Source organism: Bufo bufo, chromosome 2 (assembly GCF_905171765.1).
Source record: "Bufo bufo chromosome 2, aBufBuf1.1, whole genome shotgun sequence".
In the NCBI taxonomy this organism is placed as follows: Eukaryota; Metazoa; Chordata; class Amphibia; order Anura; family Bufonidae; genus Bufo; species Bufo bufo.
Genome location: NC_053390.1, coordinates 738,143,326 through 738,161,574, shown reverse-complemented (window position 1 = coordinate 738,161,574; position 18,249 = coordinate 738,143,326).

Sequence of the window (18,249 nt, the reverse complement as noted above, 5' to 3'; positions counted from 1 at the left end):
ATCCAAATGTGCACACTTGCCATGGTAGATACAGCGGCTTTTTTTTTTTTTTTTTGCCTTGTGTGGTTGTACCTTTTTAGTTAATTATTTTTTTTTCCAAGATCTTTATACTAGTGACATAACCTCTGCATAGTTGATCAGTATCTTATTGGTCGGGGTCTGACACCTGGGACCCCTGCCAATCAGTTGTTTGAGAAGTCACCAGAGCTCCTGTGAGAGCAACTGCCTTCTCTCGGCTTACTAAGCACAGTGCCGTACAGTGGCTGTGCTTGGTATTGCACTCAGCCCCATTAACTTCTATAGGGCTGAGCTGCACTGAGGCCACGTTACTGATAATTGTGACATGGCCTAGGAAAAGCTGGAGAAGGCTGTTTCTCAAACAGGATCAGTGGGGGTCCCTTGTGTTGAACCCCCATAATATACTGATGACCTAGCCAGAGGATAGGTCGTCAGTATTAGTCTCAGGATACCCTTCTATAAGATTTCATTATGCAGCAGAGAATCTTGCAGACACCCAAGGGGAGATGATGGTAATGTTCCTTATTACTTGCCAAATTTAGTTTTGTATACATATGGCCCTTGAGTAGTGTATAGAATAGAAGTGGCAGTTCTGCTCTAGTGATACCAGAGATCACATGGTCACTGTGTTAATGGTCTAGTGCTGGAGCTGGCAACCTCCACCTGTTGGGAAACTACAACTCCAAGCATGTTCTTCTCACTCCTATGGGATTTCCAAGAACAAGCAAGTGTGCATACTGAGAATCTGTTTCACCACAACTGGAGTGCTAGAGGTTCCTGATCCCAGGTCTAGTGATGGTGGCTAGGCCTAACGAGACCCAGGCCTGTTCACCAGGTGCAGGGGAAATGGGCATTGTAGAAATGTCAGAATACTGCTCAACCTTAAGAAGGCTAGTTTGCAATCTGTTTGCCTGATTTGCAGAGAAACAGCATGCTGGAGATCAGCATCTAGCACGGCCAGATATTGGCTTTCAGTATCTCACCCTATTGGCTATAAGGCCATCTGTACATGCTGAGGAATATGTAGGTTTTTTCCCTTTAATCCTCCACAACGGCACATATGAGATGACCCTCCTCTCACCAGGTAGGGACAGGAAGCAAATAAGCTTTCTCCAGCTCTGCCTCAGTCTTACTGTCCCTTCCAGGTGGGGAGGAAGTTAGCAGCACATCAGCGGTGGTCTCTAGATCTGTATGTGGGCTATGCAGGTCTGGGAAGAAAAACATTTTAAATGCCTATCATGCTGAATAAGTACCAGCAGTTGCTGTACCACTTTCCAAGTTGTCTGTTCCTCCTTGGCGCAGGAGAAAGACTGAGGCATGGTGACCGGACACTAATGGAAGACCTCTGGTCTTTAGAAAATCACCGCTGCTCTGATAAGTTCAGCTCCAGTGGGAGGAGAAGAAGCTTCCCCCCCCCCCCCCCCCCCCTTCCCCCTTCTTTCTTCTCTGGGGGTCTTGTTCGATTCAGTCATCCCAGCAGTGGGTTGGGCTCAGTCTTGTACCAGAACACTTCAGAAAGCAATCCTAGATTCCTGGAGGAAGACTTGGGTATCTCTGGACTATTGCTTTGTATCTCTCAATCTGTCTTTGGCCTGGTGGGGGAATCTACAAAAAGGGGTCCCTTGGTAGTACAACCTATTAAAACAGTAACATATGCAAGTCAGTGGGGTCGGGGGGGCCCAATTTTCCCAAATGTCTCTAAGGGGAATGGTCTTGGGAACAGTCTGAAATGTCCTCCAACCGCTGGATAATTTCTGGATGGCCCATTCAGTCCTGTGCAGAGAGATTTTGAGATCAGATGTCCAGATAAGATCCGACAATGTGACAGTCTCTTATATAAATCATTGGGGGGGGCGAGGAGTCATTCTATGCAACAGGTGCCAGTCAGGGTTTTTGGTTGGGAAGAAAGTAATCTGCGCTCCCTGTCAGCAGCCCACATAAAAAGCGAATTAAAAAGGGGCAGATTTTCTAAGAGTAAAACTGGACTCCAAGTAATGGTCCTTGGATCAACAGGTGTTTTTGCAGAGTGTACAGTTGTGGCCAAAAGTTTTGAGAATCGCATGGAAATTGGAAAAGTTGCTGCTTAAGTTTTTATGCATATACTCCAGAATGTTATGAAGAGTGATCAGATGAATTGCATAGTCCTTCTTTGCCATGAAAATTAACTTAATCCCCCCCCCAAAAAAATTCCACTGCATTTCATTGCTGTCATTAACCCCTTAAGGACACAGGGCGTACAGGTACGCCCTTGTGCCCTGGTACTTAAGGACACAGGGCGTACATGTACGCCCTGTGTATTTTCAATCACCGCCGTGCGGCAGGCGGTGATCGGCACCCCGTGCCTGCTCAAATCATTGAGCAGGCACTTGGGGCAAATGCGCCGGGGGTTCCGGTGACCCCTCCATGTATGCGATCGCAGAAAACCGCAGGTCAATTCAGACCTGCGGTTTTCTGGGTTATTCGGGTCTCTGAAGACCCGGAACAGGATGGTGATGGTGTGATTTCACTCCACCAATCACCATCCAGCGATCCTGAGTGGTGATGGTGACATCCCCACTCAGGATCGCTTTCTGATTGGTCTGTGGGCGGTCCGGCGGCAGATTCAAAAGAGGCAGGCGCTCCTCTCCTCCTTTTGTGTTCCGGAGCCGGAAAAGAGAGGAGCTGCCTGCACGTGTGTCCGCCATCGCTGCCAGGACCCGATCTCTGCCCCCAGGACCCGATCTGTGCCCCAGCACCCCCCATCAGGTACATAGGGACAGCACAGGGAAAGTTTGGTTTAGGCAGGGAAAAAAAAGGGAAAGTTAGTTTCTGAACTTTGATTGCATCACCCTAAGTTAGGGTGTCTGGGGTCTACAGCACAGCTGTGTGACCCTAGACCCCCCAGGGGTGCTGCCACTCCCCCCCCCCCCCCCACCTTTTTTTATTTTATTTTTGTGTACGCTGACTGTGGCCGGCACTTAGCGTCCGGCCACTCTTAGCGCATCGCACACCCCACCGCTGATCAACTTCGGACGGTTGATCAGCGTTTTTGAATTTTTTTCCCCACATTTTTTGCCCTTTTTTTTGTTAGTTTATTTTTATTTTCTTCTGTTAGTTTTAGGGTTAAGTCCGCGAACACCCGTGCCCCCGCACACAAAATAAAGAGTTACACACACGCACATATACACGCAGACACACACTCCCCTATGGCCCGCCGGACGTTCTCGGCCGAGGAGGCATACGCCCAGCTTGCCTCCGACTCCAAGAGTCCCAGTGAGGATGAGGATGACCCCACATTCCTGTTGTCATCCGCGTTCTCATCATCTAGCGATGATGATGAGCCCCCAAGGCGGCGGAGACGCCGCTAGGCGGAGCAAGGGGACCGCCATGTTAGGGACCCTGTGGCCCACACTAGTACGAGCAGCTCTGGGGCTCGTACTGGTTTCCCGGCTCACCAGTTAAATTCACCGGAGCACCCTGCCGGTGAACTAGTCTGGTGTAGCCCAGAGCGATACGAGCCCGTGATTCCTGATTTTGTAGGCCAATCAGGAATCCAGATTTCCACAGTGGGCTACACTGAATATGACTTTTTTTTTGTCATTTTTTCAGTGACCCACTGGTAAATCTGATGGTGGAGCAGACGAATCTGTACGCCCAACAGTTCGTCGCTCAACACCCGGGCTCCTTTTTGGCCAGGCCCGGTGGCTGGACGCCGGTCAGTGCAGCTGAAATGAGGACATTTTGGGGCCTCATGCTGCATATGGGCCTGGTCAAGAAACCCAGTGTCAGACTGTACTGGAGTGGGGACGTCCTATACCAGACCCCACTTTACAGTACGGCCATGACACGCTCCCGGTTTGAGGCCATCCGGAAATGTCGTCTGCATTATTCCGATAATGCAGCATGTCCCCCCCGAGGTGATCCTGCCTATGACCGGCTGTATAAGATACGGCCGGTCATCGATCACTTTGGGGCCACATTTCAGCAGGCCTATGTACCTGGAAGGGAGGTAGTGGTTGATGAGTCTCTTATTGCGTTCAAGGGGAGACTCATTTTCCGCCAGTATGTGCCCTCCAAGCGGATGAGGTATGGCGTGAAGCTATACAAAATTTGTGAGAGTACCTCAGGGTACACTTACAAATTTCGTGTATACGAGGGGCGAGATTCAACCCCCAGAATGTCCCCCCACTCTGGGTGTTACCGGGAAACTTGTGTGGGACCTTATGTACCCACTGCTGGATAAGGGTTACCACCTTTACGTGGATAACTTTTATACCAGTATCCCCTTGTTCCAGTCCCTTGCCGCCAGATCCACGTCCGCTTGTGGGACCGTGCGGAAAAATCAACGCGGCCTCCCTGCCCACCCCCTCTAGGTACCTATCCCCAGGGGTGAGACCCGTGCCCTTATCACTGGAAACCTGTTGCTGGTCAGGTATAAGGACAAGAGGGATGTCCTTATGCTGTCCACTATTCATGGTAACTGCATCACCCCTGTCCCTGTGCGAGGTACCGCGGCAATGGTCCTCAAGCCCGATTGTATCGTCGACTACAATCGGTATATGGGAGGAGTTGATCTCTCGGATCAAGTCCTCAAGCCATATAACGCCATGCGCAAAACCCGGGCATGGTACAAAAAAGTTGCGGTCTACTTTGTGCAGGTTGCCATGTACAACTCTTTTGTACTATCCCGAAGCGCTGGCAGCACAGGGACATTCCTCCAGTTCTATGAGGCAGTCATATAGCCCCCAAAATAGTGCCAATAAAACTGTCGTCTCATCCCGCAAAAAATGAGCCCCCACATAAGATAATCGGATAAAAAAAATAATTTAAAATGACTCTTAGACTTTAGAGATACAAAAAAAAAATTTGGTATCAAAAAGGATAATATAGTCTAAAACCTAAATAATTGTAAAAAAAAAAGTAGACTTATTAGGTACCGCCACGTCCGTAAGAATCTCCTCTAAAAATACCCCATGACCCAACCCCCCAGATTAACACGGTAAAAAAAAAAAAAGGTGCAAAAAAAGAATTTTTTTGTCACCTTACATAACAAAAAGTTTAATAGCAAGCGATCAAAAAGTCATATAGCCCCCAAAATAGTGCCAATAAAACCGTCCGCTCATCCTGCAAAAAATGAGCCCCCACATGAGATAATTGGATGGAAAAAAAAATCTAAAAAATGACCCTTAGACTTTAGAGATACCCAAAATTTGTATCAAAAAAGATAATATAGTCAAAAACCTAAATAATTGTAAAAAAAAAAGTAGACTTATTAGGTATTGCCACGTCCGTAAGAATCTCCTCTATAAAAATATCCCATGACCTAACCCCCCCAGATTAACACGGTTAAAAAAAAAAATAAAAAAAAACGATGCCAAAACCGCTATTTTTGGCACTTTTCCATTTCAATCCGTTTTTTCCGGTAACAAAACAAGGGTTAACAACCAAACAAAACTTAATATTTATTACCCTGATACTGCAGTTTACAGAAACGCCACATTTATGGTCGTAAACTGCTGTATCAGTAAAAGGGAGGCCGCAAAAGGAAAGGACCGACATGGTTTCTGGAAGGCCGATTTTGATGGCCTTTTTTTATTGACACCATGTCCCTTTTGAAGCCCCCCTGATGCCCCCCTAGAGTAAAACCTCCCTAAAAGTGACCCCATCTAAGAAACTACACCCCTCAAGGTATTCAAAACTGATTATACAAACTTTATTAACCCTTTAGGTGTTCCTCAACAGTTAATGGCAAATGGAGATGAAATTTCTGAATTTCAATTTTTGTTAAACCTTGCCTCACAAAAATGTAATATAGAGCAACCAAAAATCATATTTACCCTAAAAATAGTCCCAAAAAAAATGCCACCTTATCCCGTAGTTTCTAAAATGGGGTCACTTTTAGGGAGTTTTTACTCCAGGGGTTGAAACAGGATACGGTGTAAATAAACCGGTCCATAAAAATCAGCCCTCCAAAAACAAAACGGCGCACCTTTCACTCTACGCCCTGCTGTGTGGCAGTACAGTAGTTTACGGCCACATATTGGGTGTTTCTGTAAACGGCAGAGTCAGGGCAATAAAGATACAGTCTTGTTTGGCTGTTAACCCTTGCTTTGTTAGTGGAAAAAATGGGTTAAAATGAACAATTAGACAAAAAAAATAAAATTTTCAAATTTCATTCCCATTTGCCAATAACTCTTGTGCAACACCTAAAGGGTTAACGACGTAAGTAAAATCAGTTTTGAATACCTTGAGGGGTGTAGTTTCTTAGATGGGGTCACTTTTAGGGAGTTTCTACTCTAGGGGTGCATCAGGGGGCTTCAAATGGGACATGGTGTAAATAAACCAGTCCATAAAAATCAGCCCTCCAAAAACCAAACGGCGCACCTTTCACTCTACGCCCCGCTGTGTGGCCGTACAGTAGTTTACTGCATTGCAAAGTATAGTAAAGCCAATAAGCCCCACTGTATCGTCAAGATCCAAGTGAGGCTTGATAAAAAAAAGTTAATTTTTTATTTTTTAAAGTAAATTAAAAATAAAATAAATTGCCTTTCCCCACATCTGCTCATTTTATAAGCGATTAAAAAAATAAACTAAACTACACAATTGGTATCGCTGCGTCCGTAATGACCTGATCTATAAAATGATCACGGTACCAATCCCACAATAAGCCCTCACACAACTATGACGGAAAAATAAAGTTATGGGTTTTAGATTTTGGTGATGCAAGAATTTTTTTTTTTTTAATAGTGATTTTGTGATTTCAAAAGTGGTAGAAAATGAAAAACAATACAATTTTGGTGTCGCCATAACGTATCATCCCACAGAATAAAATTATGATATCAAATGTAACACATGGAAAAATCCCATAAACACTGACAGAAATGCAATTTTTGCCCACTTTACCTCCTAAAATTTTTTTCATAAAAAGCACTCAAAAAGCCATATAGACCCCAAAATTGTACCAATAAAAATTAGTCCGTCCTGCAATAAAACAAGCTCTCACGCAGCTATATTGAAGGAAAAATCAAAAAGTTATGGGTCTTCGATTTGGTGATGCAAAAAAAAAAAGTTTAAAGTGATTTTATGATATAAAAGTAGTAGAACATGAATAAAACAATATAAATTTGGTATCGCCAGAACCATATCAAGTATACCATTTGGAGAACCCCATAAACTAAAAATAAAAAACACTGGCGGAATTGCAATATTAGCCACTTCACCTAATAAAAAAATGTAAAGCAATCAAAAAGTCATATGTACCTAAAAATGGTACCATTAAAAATTAAAGCTCACCCTGCAAGAAATGAGCCCCCACACTGCTCAGTCAACAAAAAAATAAAGTTATGGCCCTTAAAATTTATTTCAGCAAATTACACGTTAGAAAATGCAGATGCCGCTTCTTTCCTTTTGAATTCTGCTGATATAGCAGTTTACGATCACATATGGGGTGTTGTCGTATTCAGGAGAAAATGGGTAAAAAATTATGGGGTGCATTTTCTCCTGTTATCCTTTGTTAAAGTAAAAAATTTGGGCTTTTTGGCGAATTCTAGGAAAAAATATAATTTTTCATTTTCACAGCCATGTCTTACTAAATATTATGAAACGCTTCTGAGGTAAAAGGTGTCGGTAAACCCCTCAATGAGTTATTTGAGGGGGTGTAGTTTCCAAAATGGAATCAATTTAGGATGGTTTCTATTGTAGGGGTGCCCTAGTGCGTCTTCAAATATGACACAGAAAAGCAATTCCAGCAAATCTGCTCACCAAAAACCATATTGTTGCTCCTTTCCTTCTGAACCCTCCCATACAGCTTTTTACAAACATAAATCGTTAATTTCTAACGATAATTTGTTTTCCCTTAGTCCTAACAGCAGCACAGATGGGGTTAACTGCCCCTGTGGACTGGTAGGACCGGCGGAATTTTAATGAGCCCAAGAACCAATAAACGATCTTCAGCTCCCTGAAAGGGAGGCGATCACCCCCCAGCCCACCGTGTTTTTAACAAGCATAATGTATTTAGGGTGGGATATTTGTGTGCTGCTGTTAGGACTAAGGGAAAACAAATTATCGTTAGAAATTAACGATTCCCTTACGTCCTACCAGCAGCACAGATGGGGAGATAGCAAGAAGAATCTCCTAGGGAGGGTCCTCATGCCTGGCAGAACTAAGAACAGTCTGCCCAAAAGCCGAGCATCTATCCTATAATGGGAGATGAAGGTTGACTCAGAGCTCCAGGAGGCCGCCTTACAGATCAACTCTAAGAGGAGAAGACTTCTCTCCGCAACCGAGGTGGAGACCGCCCTTGTAGAATGGGCTCTCACAAACTCGGGAGGGTCTAAGGATTGGGAGACGAAAGCTTCCTTAATGGCCTCCTTGATCCAGCGACTAATGGTAGCTTTAGACGCTTTACGGCCTTTAGACTTACCGGCAAACAGGATAAGGAGATTCTCATCTATCCTGAACTCTCTAGATCTATCCACATAGATCTGGAGGCATCTTGAAATATCCAGCGGATCTCTAGCTGGAGTATCAGAGGAGGAGGCTGTAAACAAAACTGGTAAAGAGATTACCTTATTAATATTCTGGAAAGTAGGCACCTTAGGCCTGAAGTATGGTAAAAACTTCAGGAGTACTCTATCCTGTAGGAAAATAATGTACGGGTGAACTGCAGAGAAAGCCTGCAATTCGGAAACTCTTTTGGCTGAAGCTATAGCCAGAAGAAAAGACCATCTTTAAAGTCAAAAATTTGAAATTTACCTCCTCCAAGGGCTCGAAGGGGGGAGATGCTAGCCCCCTGAGCACTACTGAAAGATCCCACTGGGGGATAGGTTTCAGTATAGTAGTATAGTAGCTCCCTTCAGGAAGCGTTTAATGAGTGGGTCCCGAGAATGTGGTCTGTTGAGACAGGCCGAGATGGCACAAACCTGTACCTTCAAGGTAGCTGGAGATAGGCCTCTATCTAATCCATCTTGAAGAAATTGAAGTATCGCAGGAAGGGGCGGATCTGCGGACGCCACTTGTTTGGAATCACACCATGATATGAAGATTCTCATGATCCTGGAGTAGGCCTTCTTTGTAGACTCTGCTCGGGAATGCGACAAAGTTCTCAGGACCGACTCGGAAAGCCCTTCTATGTTGGGAAGGGACTGATCAACCTCCAGGCTGTCAGGTTGAACCTGTGCAGATCTGGGCAGAGGTGAGTGTCCCACGACACCAGGGTCTGCTCCGGGGGGAGTCTCCAGTATTGTCCCCGACTCATCTGAATGAGCTGGGTAAACCAGGATCTTCTGGGCCAAAACGGTATGATGGCTATTACCGAGGCCTGATCCTGATGGATTTTCATCAATACCCTCGGTATCATGGAAAACGGAGGGAAGATGTAAGCCAGCCTGAACCTCCACGGTATCGACAGAGCATCTATCGCCAGGGGGTTGTCTTCCCTGTACAGGGAACAGAACCTCAGCACCTTGGCGTTGAACCTGGTCGCCATGAGATCCACCTCTGGCATACCCCATCTGTGAACTAGCTGCCTGAAGATCTCCGGATGCAGAGACCACTCCATGGTCGGTAATCCTCGACTTAAGCGGTCCGCTATCATATTGAGGGAGCCTCGAATATGAACGGCAGATAGATGGGAAAGGTTCGACTCTGCCCACCGAAGAATCCCCCCGATCTCTGACAGAAGGGGCAATGATCTTGTGCCTCCCTGTTTGTTTATATAGAGAACCGCAGTCATATTGTCTGACTGGACTTTCACTGCTTTGCCCCAAATCTGAGGGGCGAAGTGAAGGAGGGCTAGCCGGATAGCTCGCATCTCGCGAAGATTGGAAGAAAGACGCCGCTCCAGAGGAGACCAAGATCCCTGAACTGGGGATCCGTCCAGATGAGCGCCCCAGCCTACAAGGGACGTGTCTGTAGTCAATATGACCCAAGCTGGTTGGGTCATAGACTTCCCTGCTGGTAGCTGAAACCACCATCTGAGGGAATTCCGGGTTTGACCGGACAGGGAGCACAGGGAATCTAGCCCCGTAGGGCTGCCGTTCCATAAGTGTAAGACCTCCGACTGAAGAGGACGGAGGTGTCATAGTGCCCAAGGGACTGCGTCCGCAGCCGCTGACATGAGTCCCAGCATCTTCATGAGAGTCCGGATAGAGACTCGACGAGGGACATAAAGGACCTTTGCCAGGTCCTGAATCCGCGCTTTCCTTTCTAGAGTCAACCGGAGGGACATCTCCACAGAGTCGACCACGAATCCTAAATAATGGATTGAAGTCGATGGGCTCACATTCGACTTCTGCAGTTGATAATCCAGCCCAAGCGGAGGAGAAAGGAAATTGCGATCTGAAGATGGTGGGTAAGGATCGGAACTGAAGAGGCTAAGAAAAGCCAATCGTCCAGATAAGGAATAATAGTCAGTCCTTGAAGTCTCAAAGCTGCCACCACCGACACCACCACCTTGGTGAAGATAAGGGGGGCAGAGGAGATTCCGAAGGGAAGCGCGGAGAACTGAAAGTGCCTGCGAACCCCTGAAATCTGGACCGCGATCCTGAGGAGTTTCCGGGACGCGGAATGGATCGGAATGTGAAGATACGCATCCTTGAGGTCCAGAGTAGCCATGACATCCCCAAGTTGAGGATAGGGCTGACTGACCTTATGGTTTCCATGCGAAACCTTGTTTTTCTTATAAATCGATTGAGAAATCTCAAGTCGATGATCATCCGGAGATCTCCCGTCTTTTTGGGAACCAGGAACACTGGTGAATAAATCCCTAGGCCCCTCTCCCCTGTCGGCACCTCCTCTAGGGCTCCCTTGGAGATATAGTCTTGAATGTAAGATTCTAGGACCACTTGTTTGGCAGACCCGAAGTTTCGTGTGGCGATGAATCTCTCTGGGGGGAGAGAGATAAGATCTACCCGATACCCGACGGAAACTATGTCCTGGACCCAGGGGTCTGCAATCAACCGGCTCCAAGAGTCTTTGAAATGGGTAAGACGGCCCCCCACGGGGATCTGGGGGAGGGGTACGAGAAAATCTAGAGGAGACACTGCAGGTGCAGCAGGGCTTATCCAAGAGCCTCGAGGAGGCCCATAGTCAGGAGGGCTTTGCCTCCCTGGTGGGTTTGCGGGAGCGTCTCGAATATTTACGAGACGGCCCCCCCCAATCTCTGCGCCTAGACTGCTGCCCTGGACGACCTCCGCCTTTCTTCTCCTGTCTGGGGCGTCCCCGAAAGGGCTGCTGGGGGAGGCTCTTCCCCTTTTTATCGGAGAGCCCCTCCATTATCTTGTCCAATTCGGACCCGAATAGCCTATCAGGTTCGAAGGGGAGCCCACAAAGGTTAAACTTGGACGCGTTGTCCGCGATCCACGGTTTCAGCCAAAGTGGTCTGCGGGCAGCTGAAACTGGGGCCATAGTTTTGGCGGCCAGCTTCAGCTGCATCTGGGTAGAATCGACCAGAAAGTCCATAGCCAGATTGGCTGACTTGAAGGCTGCCAGGATGTCATCTCTTAATACGCTCTGATCCACGTCCGTCTGGATTTGATTGAGCTTGGAGCGTAAATAGGCGGCTACCTCTGTGGCCGCAATTGAGGTTGATGCGGATGCAGCAGCCGCCGCGTAACTCCTTCTAAGGGTGCACTCTGCCCTCCGGTCTAGAGGGTCCTGCAGACTAGACCCATCGTCTGCAGGGACTAGAGTGCGCCGGGACAACTTGGCTATAGCCATGTCCACCTTGGGAACGGAACCCCACGATTCCACCAAGGGTTTAGCCATCGGGTACATCAGTTTGAATTTTCTGGTGAGCACTGGACCTTTCTCAGGCTTTCTCCACTCTGTGCGCATCACAGAGAGGAGGGTCTCATCCGCTCTAAAGACACGCTGTGTCCGTCCGGCGGGATCGGAAGACTCCCCCATGTCAACATCCTGGTCCCCCGACCTGATGGACTTGAGTAACTTCTGCGTCTTTTCTGGAGGGAAAAAACAAGAAGTAAATTCTTCTTCCTCGGAAGAAGACCCCACAGAACAGGGGGTAGGTCTTTCGACCGGTGCGACCACCTCCATGGGAGTCTGAGAGGGACCTGGTAGCCTCTCATTAAGCAGCCGTACCACTCCCTTAATGGAATCATCCACGTATGTCTTTGTCCACTGGAACATTTCCTGCATCGTGGGTTCCGTGGATGCCGTGCGACAACTCTCACATCTGGAGTAAGGACAGCTGTCGTCTAAGGGTGTGTTACATTCGTAACACGCCAAATGCTTCCTCTTGGCCCCAGCTTTCCGCTGATCCGGATCCTTAGGGGAAGCCATAATCTGTAATTGGAAGAAAAAAACAGGTCATAACACCTACAATACCTGGAGGTGGAGAAACAAGACCTTAAGGGGGCCCACCAGCACTAGAAGAAATTAGAGCTGTGAAAAGAGGAACAACAAAACCCGAGCCAAGCAATACTACAAGAATATCTCAAGGCACAGGGAACTCTGGAGCTAACTTGTGAAAGCGACGCAACCAGAGCACTAACTGAAAGGCTCTGGGTGCTTAAAAGGAGGAAGCCCCGCCCCCCTGGGCGGGTCCTTAATCGTAATCAGCCCAGAGAGATAACGGAGCCTAAACTGGCTCAGCTTATCTTAAATGTCTCCCCAGATCTAATCCTGGATCCCAGGATCCTTATAGGGAGACAGTTAAAGAGAAATGGTGAGTTTTAAACCTCACCGCATCGCTCCGGAAAACCGGAAGTGACGTAGCGCACCTAGTGCGCGTCACTTCCGGAAAATGGCGGCGCCCATAGCGCCGCACACATGCGGTAGTGGAGAGACGGACGCCGCATACTGAGATGAAAGAAGAGGGGAGGGAGACCCCCCTCCCCGACGGTAACCCGGAGACAAAAAATCGCCATGATCAGGCCTAAAATAAAGGCACTGGACCATGAAAAAAGCGATGCTTTAGCTTAAGGAAAGAAAGAGCCCCTAAGCAATCTTCAGCTCCCTGAGGGGGAGCGACACGCCAGTCCACCTGTCCAGAGGACAGAAAAAAACACGGTGGGCTGGGGGGTGATCTCCTCCCTTTCAGGGAGCTGAAGATCGTTTATTGGTTCTTGGGCTCATTAAAATTCCGCCGGTCCTACCAGTCCACAGGTAACCCCATCTGTGCTGCTGGTAGGACGTAAGGGAATAGGGTGTTTCCCCTTCCCGCACGACAGCACCACAGAGAGAGGAGATCCGTCCCCAGGGACAGGAAACCTGCAGAATAAAAAGGTGGAGCCTCTCTCCAACCTCATTTGGATCCCGTTACCTCCCGTTCCCTTTTATCTTCCGTTATTTCCCTTTTATCTTCCGTTATCTCCCGTTAGTTTCCTTTATCTCCCGTTAGTTTTCTTTATCTCCCGTTAGTTTCCGTTACCGCCCGTTAGTTTCCGTTACCTCCCATTAGTTTCCGTTATCTTCCGTTAGTTTCCGTTCGTTCCCGTTCGTTCCCGTTAGTTTCCGTTAGCTCCTGTTAGTTTGCGTTATCTTTCGTTACCTCCCGTTAGTTTCCGTTACCTCCCGTTAGTTTCCGTTACCTCCCGTTAGTTTCTGTTACCTCCCGTTAGTTTCCGTTATCTTCCGTTAGTTTTCGTGACCTTCCGTTAGTTCCCTTTATCTCCCGTTAGTTCCCTTTATCTCCCGTTAGTTTCCGTTATCTCCCGTTAGTTTCCGTTACCTCCCGTTAGTTTCCGTTATCTTCTGTTAGTTTCCGTTACATCCCGTTACCTCCCGTTAGTTTCCGTTATATATTCCGTTAGTTTCCGTTATCTTCCGTTAGTTTCCATGACCTTCCGTTAGTTCCCTTTATCTCCCGTTAGTTCCCGTTAGTTTCCGTTACCTCCCGTTAGTTTCCGTTACCTCCCGTTAGTTCCCGTCATCTTCTGTTAGTTTCCGTTACATTCCGTTACCTCCCGTTATCTTCCGTTAGTTTCCGTTATCTTCTGTTAGTTTCCGCTATCTTCCGTTAGTTTCCGTTCGTTCCCGTTCGTTCCCGTTAGTTTCCGTTAGCTCCTGTTAGTTTGCGTTATCTTTCGTTACCTCCCGTTAGTTTCCGTTACCTCCCGTTAGTTTCCGTTACCTCCCGTTAGTTTCTGTTACCTCCCGTTAGTTTCCGTTATCTTCCGTTAGTTTTCGTGACCTTCCGTTAGTTCCCTTTATCTCCCGTTAGTTCCCTTTATCTCCCGTTAGTTTCCGTTATCTCCCGTTAGTTTCCGTTACCTCCCGTTAGTTTCCGTTATCTTCTGTTAGTTTCCGTTACATCCCGTTACCTCCCGTTAGTTTCCGTTATCTTCCGTTAGTTTCCGTTATCTTCCGTTAGTTTCCATGACCTTCCGTTAGTTCCCTTTATCTCCCGTTAGTTCCCGTTAGTTTCCGTTACCTCCCGTTAGTTTCCGTTACCTCCCGTTAGTTCCCGTTATCTTCTGTTAGTTTCCGTTACATTCCGTTACCTCCCGTTATCTTCCGTTAGTTTCCGTTATCTTCTGTTAGTTTCCGCTATCTTCCGTTAGTTTCCGTTACCTCCCGTTAGTTTCCGTTACCTCCCGTTAGTTCCCGTTATCTTCTGTTAGTTTCCGTTACATCCCGTTACCTCCCGTTATCTTCCGTTAGTTTCCGTTATATTCCGTTATTTTCCGTTATCTTCCGTTAGTTTCCGTTACCTCCCGTTAGTTTCTGTTACCTCCCGTTAGTTTCCGTTATCTTCCGTTACCTCCCGTTAGTTCCCGTTAGTTTCCGTTACCTCCCGTTAGTTTCCGTTACCTCCCGTTAGTTCGCGTTATCTTCCGTTAGTTTCCGTTATCTTCCGTTAGTTTCCGTTACCTCCCGTTAGCACCCGTTAGTTTCCGTTACCTCCCGTTAGTTTCCGTTATCTTCCGTTACCTCCCGTTAGTTTCCGTTACCTCCCGTTAGTTTCTGTTATCTTCCGTTACCTCCCGTTAGTTTCCGTTACCTCCCGTTAGTTTCCGTTACCTCCCGTTAGTTACCGTTATCTTCCGTTACCTCCCATTAGTTTCCGTTACCTCCCGTTATTTCGTTAGTTTCCGTTACCTCCCGTTAGTTTCCGTTATCTTCCGTTACCTCCCGTTATTTTCCGTTACCTCCCATTAGTTCCCGTTAGTTTCCGTTACCTCCCGTTAGTTTCTATTATCTTCCGTTACCTCCCGTTAGTTTCCGTTACCTCCCGTTAGTTTCCGTTATCTTCCGTTACCTCCCGTTATCTTCCGTTACCTCACGTTAGTTTCCGTTACCTCCCGTTAGTTTCCGTTACCTCCTGTTAGTTTCCGTTATCTTCCGTTAGTTTCCGTTACCTCCCGTTATCTTCCGTTAGTTTCCGTTAGTTTCCGTTATCTTCTGTTATTTTCCGTTATCTTCCATTAGTTTCCATTACCTCCCGTTATCTTCCGTTAGTTTCCGTTAACTTCCGTTAGTTTCCGTTACCTCCCGTTACCTCCCGTTATCTTCCGTTATCTTCCGTTAGTTTCTGTTATCTTCCGTTAGTTCCCGTTAGTTTCCGTTATCTTCCGTTAGTTCCCGTTAGTTTCCGTTACCTCCCGTTAGTTCGTTAGTTTCCGTTACCTCACGTTAGTTTCCGTTATCTCCCGTTAGTTTCCGTTACCTCCCGTTAGTTTCCGTTATCTCCCGTTAGTTTACGTTATCTTCCATTAGTTTCCATTACCTCCCGGTATATTCCGTTAGTTTCCGTTATCTTCCGTTAGTTTCCGTTATCTTCCGTTAGTTCCCGTTAGTTTCCGTTACCTCCCGTTACCTCCCGTTATCTTCTGTTAGTTTCCGTTATCTTCGGCTAGTTTCCGTTATCTTCCGTTAACTTCCTTTAGTTTCCGTTATCTTCCGTTAGTTCCCGTTAGTTTCCGTTACCTCCCGTTAGTTTCCGTTATCTTCCGTTTGTTCCCGTTAGTTTCCGTTATCTTCCGTTACCTCCCGTTAGTGTCCGTTACCTCCCGTTAGTTTCCGTTACCTCCCGTTAGTTTCCGTTATCTTCCGTTACCTCCCGTTAGTTTCCGTTACCTCCCGTTAGTTCGTTAGTTTCCGTTACCTCCCGTTAGTTTCCGTTATCTTCCGTTACCTACCGTTAGTTTCCGTTACCTCCCGTTAGTTTCTGTTACCTCCCGTTTGTTTCCGTTATCTTCCGTTAGTTTCCGTTACCTCCCGTTATCTTCCGTTACCTCCTGTTAGTTTCCGTTACCTCCCGTTATCTTCCGTTACCTCCCATTAGTTTCCGTAACCTCACGTTAGTTTCTGTTATCTTCTGTTAGTTTCCGTTATCTTCGGCTAGTTTCCGTTATCTTCCGTTAACTTCCGTTAGTTTCCGTTATCTTCCGTTAGTTCCCGTTAGTTTCCGTTACCTCCCGTTAGTTTCCGTTATCTTCCGTTTGTTCCCGTTAGTTTCCGTTATCTTCCGTTACCTCCCGTTAGTGTCCGTTACCTCCCGTTAGTGTCCGTTACCTCCCGTTAGTTTCCGTTACCTCCGGTTAGTTTCCGTTATCTTCCGTTACCTCCCGTTAGTTTCCGTTACCTCCCGTTAGTTCGTTAGTTTCCGTTACCTCCCGTTAGTTTCCGTTATCTTCCGTTACCTACCGTTAGTTTCCGTTACCTCCCGTTAGTTTCTGTTACCTCCCGTTTGTTTCCGTTATCTTCCGTTAGTTTCCGTTACCTCCCGTTATCTTCCGTTACCTCCCGTTAGTTTCTGTTACCTCCCATTATCTTCCGTTACCTCCCATTAGTTTCCGTTACCTCACGTTAGTTTATGTTATCTTCAGTTACCTCCCGTTATCTTCCGTTACCTCCCGTTAGTTTCCGTTAGTTTCCGTTACCTCCCGTTAGTTTCCGTTATCTCCCGTTAGTTTCCGTTACCTCCCGTTAGTTTCCGTTACCTCCCATTAGTTTCCGTTATCTTCCGTTACCTCCCGTTAGTTTCCGTTACCTCCCGTTAGTTTCCGTTATCTTCCGTTAGTTCCCGTTACCTCCCGTTAGTTTCCGTTGCCTCCCGTTAGTTTCCGTTATCTTCCGTTACCTCTTGTTAGTTTCCGTTACCTCCCGTTAGTTTCCGTTATCTTCCGTTAGTTTCCGTTATTTTCCGTTAGTTCCCGTTATCTTCCGTTAGTTCCCGTTAACTCCCATTATTTCGTTAGTTTCCGTTACCTCCCGTTAGTTTCTGTTATTTTCCGTTAATTTCCATTACCTCCCGTTAGTTCCCGTTATCTTCCGTTAGTTCCCGTTAGTTTCCGTTACCTCCCGTTAGTTCGTTAGTTTCCGTTGCCTCCCGTTAGTTTCCGTTATCTTCCGTCACCTCCCGTTAGTTTCCGTTACCTCCCGTTAGTTTCCATTAACTCCCGTTAGTTTCCGTAATCTTCCGTTACCTCCCGTTAGTTCCCGTTATCTTCCGTTAGTTTCCGTTATCTTCCGTTAGTTCCTGTTAGTTTCCGTTACCTCCCGTTAGTTTCCGTTACCTCCCGTTAGTTTCCGTTATCTTCCGTTAGTTTCCATTACCTCCCGTTATCTTCCGTTAGTTTCCGTTATCTTCCGTTAGTTTCCGTTACCTCCCGTTATCTTCCGTTATTTTCCGTTATCTTCCGTTAGTTTCCATTATCTTCCATTAGTTTCCGTTATCTTCCATTAGTTTCCGTTATCTTCCGTTAGTTCCCATTAGTTTCCGTTACCTTTCGTTAGTTTCCGTTATCTTCCGTTTTTTCCCGTTAGTTTCCGTTATCTTCCATTACTTCCCGTTAGTTTCCGTTACCTCCCGTTAGTCCGTTAGTTTCCGTTACCTCCCATCCGTTATCTTCCGTTAGTTTCCATTATTTTCCGTTAGTTTCCGTTATCTTCCGTTAATTTCCGTTACCTCCCGTTAGTTCCCATTATCTTCCGTTAGTTCCCGTTAGTTTCCGTTACCTCCCGTTAGTTTCCGTTATCTTCCGTTACCTCCCGTTAGTTTCCGTTACCTCCCGTTAGTTTCCGTTACCTCCCGTTAGTTTCCATTGTCTTCCGTTACCTTCCGTTAGTTTCCGTTACCTCCCATTAGTTTCCATTAGTTTCCGTTACCTTCTGTTAGTTCGTTAGTTTCCGTTACCTCCCGTTAGTTTCCGTTATCTTCCGTTACCTCCCGTTAGTTTCCGTTACCTCCCGTTAGTTTCCGTTATCTTCCGTTACCTTCCGTTAGTTTCCGTTAGTTTCCGTTACCTCCCAATAGTTCGTTAGTTTCCGTTACCTCCCGTTAGTTTC